We start from the raw sequence: 11,625 nt of genomic DNA, 5'->3' as shown, positions 1-11,625 counted from the left end.
ATGCAAACAGCAACCACTCGAAAAAAACAATTATAAACATCCCTGTAGGAGAAATGCATAGGGCGAGAAGAAATTGCAGTTCTGACAAACAATTTAATATTGAACAACAACAAATACATTCTAGATTAAAAACCAGAGGCTACTCAAACTGGTCACTTGATAGAGCAAACACTATTACCGCGAAATTAGAAAGAGACCACCTACTTCATGATTCCAAAAAATCCAGAAAACCTGACCATGTTACACCCACATTGGTACTACAACAAAGCAACCAATTTTCTGAAATCAAACATATAATAAATAAATACTTACCCATTCTACATGATGACGACAGTTTACACTCCATCCTCCAAGATGGCGTCAGAATAGTCGCACGAAAGGCTCCATCACTGGGTAGTTCCCTCTCTCCATCATTTTTTTCACCAGATGAGTTGAAAACGACCTGGCTAGAAAGTAAAGGCTTCTATAAATGCGGATATCATCCATGCAAAACTTGTACCTATGCTCACCCAAGTAAAACCTTTTCTAATACAGACAACACAACCAGTTTCATAGTGCAGAATTATATAAACTGTAATTCAACTGCGGTTATTTACATTATTGAATGCACAGAATGCAATTTAAAATATGTTGGATGCACAGGGAGAAAATTTAAAACTAGAATTTTAGAGCACTTGAGCTATATCCGTAACCAGAATATTGTAAATACTTCTAACGCAGCAAAGCACTTTATATATCAACATAATAGAGCAACCAAATCTTTCCAATGCCAAGCCATTGAAAAAGTACATTTACCGAAAAGAGGGGGAGACCTCCAACACAAAATCCATCAACGCGAAGCGTATTGGATTTTTATGCTAAACACACGTTTTCCCAACGGTCTAAATATTAGAAATGACCTGAGTCTTCATTACTAAATAATATCCCTAATGTGACTCTAATATATAATATTGACACAAAGTTAATATTCGAATAAATGTTTCCGACTATATTCTCTTTTATATCCGGATATTTGGCACTTTCATTCATGTACCATAGAACTTACATATCTCACAATCAATTCTTGGTATACCTTTTATCCCAACAATATATTCAATTATATAGTCATAAACTAATATGTTATCTAATGGTCACTCTTCATATAAGGGTCAAACAATTACAACTTTCGTTTTTTCATTGTTCATATTATAGATATATTAAATTCACTTATTCTTGTCAAGAACCTTACTACTACTATTTTTTAACAATGTATCATACATGTTATAGATTTTGTGTATCGGTACATTTTTTAACATTTATCACACCCAATATACACACCACTGTATCTATATACGTATTCTAACTTCTTTTCTCTCTAACATCTTGAACTCTCAAGATATTCAATACTTTTTCTTGTGATATCTATATTGCATGCCGACCTTCTCAATTAAAGACAGATATCTAGATTGCACTAGTATGACAGAACCAAATACTGTCAAACAAATAATGATATTTAACATGTTTCTTACTCATTCTCTATAAATTGAATTATGACACAAATAAAAATTCTAAGCTATATAAAGATATCATACCAAGATATGTGTTCTTTAATTAGCCATTATATATAGGAAACTATGTTCATATTCGTTTATTGCATTTACCTCTTAAACTGGACTTCTACTTTCAGCGGCTGTCATGTATATGAATTGCGTTCCAAGGTTACTACGCACTGTGAAACGCAAACATAAATAATCACTCAGTGAACCCGAAGTCATGTCCACTGATAAATTAGAGCCGATAATATGTATATCATTTTAAACAAAACCACGATATAGTAAGTCTCTTAAAATTTAAATAATTCAACCTATCATATTATCATGATTTATCTTTGATTTCACTGCCGATCATGAAACACGTATACTATTTCAACCCTGTAAGGGTATGAAACAATGACTCAGAGGAATGCAATCAAATATATTAGCTACACCTGCAAACGGGGATATATATCCCAGACAAAACACACCAGAAGGTCAGCATCAGCCATGACTAAGGACGCGTGTAGCGTTTGAAACGCGTAGGCTTCACTCCAATACGGATATCTTCTCCTACACTACCAGGATTGCACACTTTTTCACAATTCCCTTTGTGTTTCCTGGTGTCTCTCTTCATTTTTAATCGAACAAAAATTTTTTCATTAAACTTGGAACCTTGTTCCATTTTATCCAACAAACCCACGCTGGATCCAAATCCCCTTGTTTCTACTACTGTTTACTTATCGTGTGCCGACACGAGGATCCGTGCCGGATGACTTACATCTGCTATATAAGGTGAGCTGGAGGTCTCTATTTTCTATTTTTGTCAGGGCCTAATAACATGTCTGTCAGCATTACGCTGAAAGGCATATTACACTGGAGTACAGGAGATCACATGGTCTACTCCTCTAGTGGGACAAAAATATCATTTTTATTTTTTTTAAAGTGAAATAAAATGTTTAAAATATTAAAAATATAAAAGGAAAAACGAAAAAAAGGACAAAAAAAACACCTTTTCCTTATTAAAAACTATTATGTAAAAAAAATATAAAGTATAAAAAAATACACATAATTGGTATTGTGGAGTCCATAAAGACGCGAACTATAATTTTTTTTACATTATTTAACCCACACAGTGAACCCTGCAAAATAAAGAACAAGCCAGAATTATTTTTTTTTGTACATCCCACCTCCCGAAAAAATGGAAGGAACGGTGTTAAAGGGAAGACTGCCAGAAAAACTGCATAAAAACTGTGACGGTATGTTCACATGGCCTATTTTCGGCCGTTTTTAGGGCCGTAAACGCACGAAAAATCGGAAGCAGAACGCCTCCAAACATCTGCTCATTGATTTCAATGGGAAAAACGGTGTTCTGTTCCGAGGGGCTGTTTTTTTACGCGGCCGTTTTTAAAAACGACCGTGTAAAAAAACGGCCACGAAAAAGAAGTGCAGGTCACTTCTTGGGACGTTTTTGGAGCCGTTTTTCACCCTGAGGGTATGTTCACACAAACTCAAAAACTTCTTAAAATACGGAGCTGTTTTCAAGGGAAAACAGCTCCTTATTTTCAGACATTTTTTAAGCCACTTGCGATTTTCGCTGCATTTTTTACGGCTGTTTTTGGAGCTGTTTTTAATAGAGTCTATGAAAAACGGCTCCAAAAACGTCACAAGAAGTGACCTGCACTTCTTTTTCTAAAAAATGCGCCGCATCCTGTTAAAATCTCAGCTTCTATCACGTTTTGTTGTAGATTTGTAACTTTTAGTCGGGTGCCATTATATAGTTTTGGTGGGCTTACATTTCTAAGGAAAATTATGGGGATGCCGACTTTTAAATTAATTTTGTGTGACGGAAGACCGGGTGGGCTTAGGGAATTTAAAAATTCCACCGGATAGTTGGTAGTGTCTTCTTGTTCAATGACTCTGTTGATAGAGATATATTCTGCTCTTTCCCCATGAACACACGTCAATATTTCAGCGTTTATTGCTGCTGCCTGGTCGTTGCGTGGGATCAAAATAACTCTTTCGCATAAGTTTTCATGATTTGTTATTTGCGTCACCATACACAGAAGAAATGAGGTCTTGCAGTGATGGAACAGTACAACATAAATTATCAGGAAAATTAACTTTACATTCTTCTTGAGGATATATGCCGTCACCAATTTTTAGTAATAAATCTGAAAACTCTTGTGCATTTGGGTTGCCTCCTGTTCGCGCTCGCGTATTTATTGTTACATGCATTGGTATAACATTGCGCCACAGACTTGAGCTCTTTAGGCAGGCTCTAATTTCATCTGCCCTTGTTCCTCGTGGTATGACTGGCAAAGTCTGCCTAAAATTGCCACAGAAAAGCATTGTTATACTACCCATGGGCTGGTCATTTTATCTCGCAAGGTTCTATCTACTGGTTCACAGTTTGCCATAGTGCACTCACGTAGTACCCTTGCAATCGCGCAGAACCCTTGCTTTGTTGCTGTTTGTAGGAACATTACACACTGGGCTTTCCATAAGATTCATGTCAATCGGGATCTTGAGCATTGCATGGGCTGTTTTTCCTCCGGGCAGCAATGTGGCTGATGAAACGACAGCAAGAGCAATTTTGCGTTGATTGCGTATTTGGGCCAAGATGACTTGAGAAATGTTTTTCCCGTCCCACCGGGTGTATCTAAAAACGGGATTTCTCCAAAAGTACCATCTACGCCAGGGGTCTCAAACTCGGCCGGGTAAGTGGGCCGCATATAGAAAAAATGGGAAGTTGACGGGCCGCATTACTTTCAAGTTTGATACAATACAAAATTATTGTTAATCAATTAGTTATTTGAACTACTATAACACTATATTACTATAATAATAGCACTAGGTTTAAAATTTGAGATATTTCTCCACGTGCTTATTTCAACAATCCAGCTTTCCAGTTTAAGTGTCGCTAAATGCAGTCCGACGGCTCAGTTAGCACACGTCAAGATTGGGCAGCCCCTTTTTAGATGCTGCCGCAGTGCCCTCTGTGGATGCTGCCGCAGTTCCCTCTGTGGATGCTGCCGCAGTGCCCTCTGTGGATGCTGCAGCAGTGCCCTCTGTGGATGCTGCCGCAGTGCCCTCTGTAGATAATGCAACACACCCCTAGATAAGGCCACAGTGCCCTCTGTAGATAAGGCCACAGTGCCCTCTGTAGATAAGGCCACAGTGCCCTCTGTAGATAAGGCCACAGTGCCCTCTGTGGATGCTGCCGCAGTGCCCTCTGTGGATGCTGCCGCAGTGCCCTCTGTAGATAATGCAACACACCCCTAGATAAGGCCACAGTGCCCTCTATAGATAAGGCCACAGTGCCTTTTGTAGATAAGGCCACAGTGCCCTCTGTAGATAAGGCCACAGTGCCCTCTGTAGATAAGGCCACAGTGCCCTCTGTAGATAATGCAACACACCCCTAGATAATGCCAGTGTCCTCTTCAGATACTGCCACACACCCACTTGTAGATAATGCCACAGTGCCCTCTGTAGAGGCTGCCACAGTGCCCTCTGTAGAGGCTGCCACAGTGCCCTCTGTAGAGGCTGCCACAGTGCCCTCTGTAGAGGCTGCCACAGTGCCCTCTGTAGAGGCTGCCACAGTGCCCTCTGTAGAGGCTGCCACAGTGCCCTCTGTAGAGGCTGCCACAGTGCCCTCTGTAGAGGCTGCCACAGTGCCCTCTTCAGATGCTGCCACAGTGATGTCAGGGGCTTGCCCAGAGCTGGAGTCCCGGAGCAGAGCCGCTTCTGGCACTCTGCCTGGGATTCCAGCTCTGCTCCTGACATCACTGTCCATATATGGACAGAGATGTCAGGAGCAACCCCAGAGCTGGAGTCCCATGCAGAGCGCTAGTAGGCTCTTCCTGGGACTCCAGCTGTGCTCCTGACATCACTGGGACTCCTGCTCTGGGGAAGCCCCTGACATCATTGTCGATGTATGGACAGCGATGTCAGAGGCTTCCCTAGAGTCCCGGAGAATAGCCGATAATAGCGCTCTGCCCGGGACTCCGCTCTGGGGAAGCCCCAGACATCGCTGTTCATATATGGGCAGCGATGTCAGGGAATTCGACAGAGTCCCAGAGCAGAGCCGATACTAGCGCTCTGCCCGGGACTCCGCTCTGGGGAAGACCCTGACACACTGTCCATATATGGGCAGATATGTCAGGGAATTCCGCAGCGTCCTGGAGCAGAGCCTATACTAGCGCTCTGCCCGGGACTCCACTTTGGGGAAGACCCTGACACACTGTCCACATATGGGCAGCGATGTCAGGGAATTCCACAGAGTCCCGGAGCAGAGCCTGTACTAGCGCTCTGCCCGGGACTCCGGCTCTGGGGAAGCCCCAGACATCGCTGTTCATATGTGGACAGCGATGTCAGGGAATTCCACAGAGTCCTGAAGCAGAGCCGACACCAGCGCTCTGCGTGCTTGAGACCCCTGATCTACGCTATGGCACACGCAATCGAATATCATACGATGTTCCGCTGTCAGACACGAGACACCGTTTTGCAATGTTTCGGCCAGTTCTGCTGGATTATAGTTTATTTCCGCCGCTTACTCCCTGTTAATGCGTTCCCCGTCTAAAGCTGGTGTTGGGATACCATATTGAGAGACAGGATTACCCCCAATAGATGTAATTATGTCTTGTATAGCCAGCAAACATCGATTCATATTACTTTCACACAACGTGTCGTTCAGTTCACCGTTATTGTTTAGTTGTGCATTCCTGAAAAAGTCTTCAACTAATTTTTCCTGATATTTTTGCCACAACTGTGTAGCATCCGAAAGTCCACAAAAAAACAGCAAAATGGCAAGCAAATGATGCAAGCGATGTGGACTATCACTGACGCATGCTTCGGACATCCCAATGCTGATCACCATCTAGCAAGTGACGCGCTCGGCAAGCAGCCTGGTAAGTAGGATATTCAATATCGTCAACCTTTCGCACTGTATGTAGAAGTAAGCGTAAGTAATAGCATTCGCAGTTGTTTGGATGCACTGTATAGACTCTTCCAATGACGTGTTCTTTTAAAATGCCTGGCCCAGCATTCACAGCTGTTCCACGTCTTCTACGGTTGAATACACCTTGCTGCTTATTATGAGTATAATATGACGGAACTTCGTTATATAACAGTGTTTTTGCGAAATCATCTGTTTCACAAAGTTAAAAGTATGCCAGCAAAGTGTTTGTCTCGGGTTTCCTAACTGCTCTGCCACATTTTCAGGGTTGAAGTACACCCGTTGCCCGCCTTAAAGATGAACATCAAGATGCATCACTGGCGGATGTCTCTTGTGTATGTGGAAGCTCAAATTGCGCCACACCGCCTCAGAAGAGCTTATATATCGGAAAAATTGGAACATCGTGACTTTGTCGTATTCATTATTATTTCTCAACGCAAACGTGGCCTGGTCACTACCCTTGTTGACATATTTACATATATATTTGATGGCTTCGACGCTGTTACATATTTCGGCGTTGATGTGAGCTTGAAATGTTCTTGATAACACCGGTAAATAGGGTACAACCCATCGATTGTTCAAAGCAATTTCTTAACCATGTAACCTGACTGTAGCTGAGAAACCGCCCTGTAGGGGTGATCTTCGACGATACAACGGATAACCGTTTTCCCCCGACAGTCTTGGGAAATTTCGTACCACTTTGGATTAGTTGTGAACTTTATGAAAAGGTCAGGCCGGCCGTATTTTCGGACATAGCAGAAAGCATCTTGTGTACGTTCATGCATGGAACGCGGACCACCGGTAAAACTGGATCTCAGGATAACTAATCGCCCTACGTTTTCCACGTTATCTTATTGCACGACGTCTCGCAGATGCACGGAATCTTGAACGCGTAAACGTGTCTGGTTAGTATGTTCACTAAACGCTCCGTCTCTATTTTTGCAGACATGTCTGCAATAAATTGGCTGCCCAGTCCTCTAAATCGTTGCAAATAGATAAAACAATTACGCCTTATCTGCAGCAGGTTTGAATAAAATTGCTGAGCTGATATATTTTTATGAAAATTTGTTACCCTAGTAGTAGGATTAACTTGGTAGAGTCCCAAATTGTACCCATCTTCTCCGTGGGAATAAATGAAAGGATATTGCAGGGCGTCGTAAGCTCTGTGTGTTTCGGAAATGCGTTGCTGGAGATCGTCGTGAGTGTGCAACACAATGTCACGCCTATCGCACTCCTGATCAACTAAAACCACTGCAACTACATCTGTGACGGGGGTGTTATACCTGGCGTGGTGTTCAGCAACAGGACGTCTATCTGCACTGATGATCATTTTGTAATAATTGCTTTGCCCTTGCGGATTAGACTGTAATGCAGCTTTGGAACTATGCACGTACGGATACACCTGATGCAGCATGTGTGGAAGTGGAGATATAAGGTTACTATTTAGTTGTGGAAAGTTCTGACTTCTGATATTGGCCTGTTCATTGCAATCTGATACGAAATAAATCTGAATAAATTTTGGCTCATCTTGTGGTAGCAATGATCCGATGAGCTGGTAAACTTGGCCCTGCACCTTGAAGGTTGGCATGATTGGTCCCTCTGTAATTAGTTTTGCCCCAAAAGATGTCATTTGGAATGCGCTGTTATATAAACGGATACTGTCTAAGAAGTGTTTTGATTGTGGATGGTCACCATTTAAAAGTTGTTTTATAAGCTCTGGAGGTTCTTGAAATTTTTCAATGTGAACTTTACTACTTGTACAACAGATTCCATTTGGTTCATTTCTCCATTTGAGAGCACCGCAAAAATTGCAAATGATCATGTTTCTGCCTGCCGTATTTCATCTACTCTTTCCCTTTCAGTCAATAAATAACTTTCATTATCTTGGCGCGTGCGTCCATAATTCTCTCTAGCTGATTCCAATTGTCGTTGATATTGGTCTTCGCTTTAGAGATTTTTGGCATAGTTGTGACATTTGCGATTGGCGGTTAATCACGATTCACGTTCTTCGCTGCTTTCAAGCTCTCGAGAGGCCGCTGTGCGAGCTCCCTGACAACTCAAGCGAGATTCTCTGTCAGTGAAAGTTTCAGAATCGCGTGACGATGCATGGCGCTGTCGGTCAGCAGATAATCACTCTTCACGCTCCTCGAATACTCCCCAGAGACCGAGAGGCCGCCATGCGAACACGCTGTGAACTTAGACAAGACTCCCGCTGGGTAGAAGTTTCTGATGCGTGAGTTCTGGCCTGACGTTCTTGAGCTGCAGTGTCGCCTCATGATCTTCTTCAGATTCTTGAGACCTAATTAGTCTCATTCTTTTTGCATCTCTGCTATATTGAGATATATTTGATCTTTTTCTGGAAGGCATTTACTCTCTTGACACCGAGAGGCCGCTGTCCGAGCCCTTTGAGACAACCAATCAGATTACAGATTTTTGAGGCAGCTAGGTGCAGCGGATTGGTTGCTTTATCTCTCTTCTTTGTGAAATATCCAATACAGAGAAATGTTGGAACTGTTGTCCATAGCAACCAATAAGATTGCAGTTTAGATTCTTATGAGGCAGCTAGGAGAATGAAAGCAGCAACCTGATTGGTTATTTTATCTCCCTTCTATGTGTAAGAACCAAAATAAACAAATGTTGGAACTTTTGTCCATAGCAACCAATCAGATTGTAGTTTACATTCTTGTGAGGCAGCAGGTGAATGATAGCAGCGATCTGATTGGTTGCTATATCTATTTGTAAAAATCAATGTAGACAAATGTTGGAGCTGTTGTCCATAACAACCAATCAGATTACAGTTCTTTTTTTCTGAGGCAGCTTGGACAATGAAAGCAGAAACCTGATTGGTAGTTATATGTGCCTCCGATGCATAAAAAAACCCCAATATAGACGAAAGTTGAAGTTGTTGTCCTTAGCAACTAATCAGATCACAGCTGTAATTTGTCTGAGGCAGCTTGAAAAATTTGCAGCAATCTGATTGATTGTAACCTCTCCCTTGTATAACAATCAGTATAGATAAAATTTGGAGCAGTTGCCCATAGCAACCTACTGATGTCTATTTTTCCAAGACAATACAAAATGAAAGTAAAAAGTGATTGGTTGCCATGGTTTCCATGTGTTTGTTGTTGTACTAATGCAATGTAAATGAATTTTTGAAAACATTAAATTCGCATATTTTCTGATTGAGTGAACCGATTGCGATGAAATAAAAACTAAATGTTACTTCAAGTTGATCCCTATCCGAATTGGGTCAGTAGTTTTTAAGTGATGCGTGCACAAACAAACAGACAAAAATGATCTTAATGCATTTTATCACTTATCCTTCATCCTCCCAATAAAAAAGAATTTGCAAATATTTTCAATGTACAGACACGCAAAGTTTACAGTTTTATTATAAGTAGAGATATGCCTTTTATGCAATGGCTGAAATCTGTGGCAAAATCTGCATCGAAATCCACATTTAACCCGTTAGTGACCGGCCCATAGTCTTTTTACGTCGGCCACTAACGGGCCTTATTCCGATGCCATAGACTTTTTACGTCGCGGCATCGGAATAAGTAAACAGAGCAGAGAGCTATCAAATCTCCCTGCTCTCAGCTGCCAGAGGCAGCTGAGGGCTGGGGGCGTCCCTGCTCTGCCGGGTGAGATCGACATTAGTATCGATCTCACCCGTTTAACCCCTCAGATGCGGTGCACAATAGCGAGCACCGCATCTGAGTGGTTTTGGAGAGAGGGAGGGAGCTCCCTCTCCCTCCCACCGACACCCGGCGATACGATCGCCGAGTGTCTGTGTCTCCAATGGCAGCCGGAGGTCTAATAAAGGCCCCCAGGTCTGCCTGGAGTGAATGCCTGCTAGATTATGCCGCAGCCATGACCTAGCAGATGCCTGTCCGTTTTAAACGGACAGGCATAATACACTGAAATACAAAAGTATTGCAGTGTATTATAATAGCGATCGCAGAATCGCATATTATAGTCCCTTAGTGGGACTAGTAAAAAAGTTAAAAAAAAGTTGAATAAAGTTAGTTTAAAAAAAAATGTGAAAAAAAATGAAAAACCCAGCTTTTCCCCTTACAAAATGCTTTACTATTAAAAAAACAAAATAAAGTTAAAAAGTTACACATATTTGGTATCGCCGCGTCCGTAACGACCCCGACTATGAATCTTTTACATTATTTAACCCGCATGGTGAGCGCCGTAAAAAATGTAATAAAAAAACTATGGAAAAATTGCTGTTTTCTGTGAATCCTGACTTTAAAAAAATGTGATAAAAAGTGATCAAAAAGTCGCATCTACTCCAAAATGGTACCAATAAAAACTACAAGTCTTCCCGCAAAAAAAAAGCCCTCATACAACCGCATCGGCGAAAAAATAAAAACGTTACGGCTCTTCAAATATGGAGACGCAAAAACAAATAATTTTGAAAAAAAAGTGTTTTTAGGGTATGTTCACACGACAGCGTCCGTAACGGCTGAAATTACGGGGATGTTTTCAGGAGGAAACATTTCCCTAAATTCCAGCCGTAACGGCACGTGCAGGCGCTTGAACGCCGCGTCCATTACGGACGTAATTGGCGCTGCTTTTCATTGGAGTCAATGAATAACGGCTCCAATTACGCCCCAAGAAGTGACAGGTCACTTCTTTGACGCGGGCGTCTATTTACGCGCCGTCTTTTGACAGCGGCGCGTAAATATACGCCTCGTGTGAACAGACAAACGTCAGCCCATTGCTTTCAATGTGCAGATGTTTGTCAACGCTATCGAGGCGCATTTTTCGGACGTAATTCGGGGCAAAAACGCCCGAATTACGTCCGTAATTAGTGTGTGTGAACATACCCTTACTGTGTAAAAGTAGTAAAACTACAAAAACTATACAAATTTGGTATCGTTGCAATCGTAACAACTCGCTGAATAAAGTTATTGTGTTATTTATATCACACGGTAAACGGCGTAGATTTAAGACGTGACAAAGAGTGGAGAAAATTCAGTTTTTTTTCTATTTCCCCCCAAATAAAAGTTAATAAAAGTTAATCAATAAATAATATGTCCCCCAAAATGGTGCTATTAAAAAATACAACTTGTCCCGCAAAAAACAAGACCTTATACAGCTATGTTGACGCAAAAATAAAAAGGTTATAGCTCTTGGAATGAGACGATG

Source organism: Rhinoderma darwinii, assembly GCF_050947455.1.
Source record: "Rhinoderma darwinii isolate aRhiDar2 chromosome 5 unlocalized genomic scaffold, aRhiDar2.hap1 SUPER_5_unloc_58, whole genome shotgun sequence".
Lineage (NCBI taxonomy): Eukaryota > Metazoa > Chordata > Amphibia > Anura > Rhinodermatidae > Rhinoderma > Rhinoderma darwinii.
Note: the sequence above shows the minus strand (reverse complement) of the source record.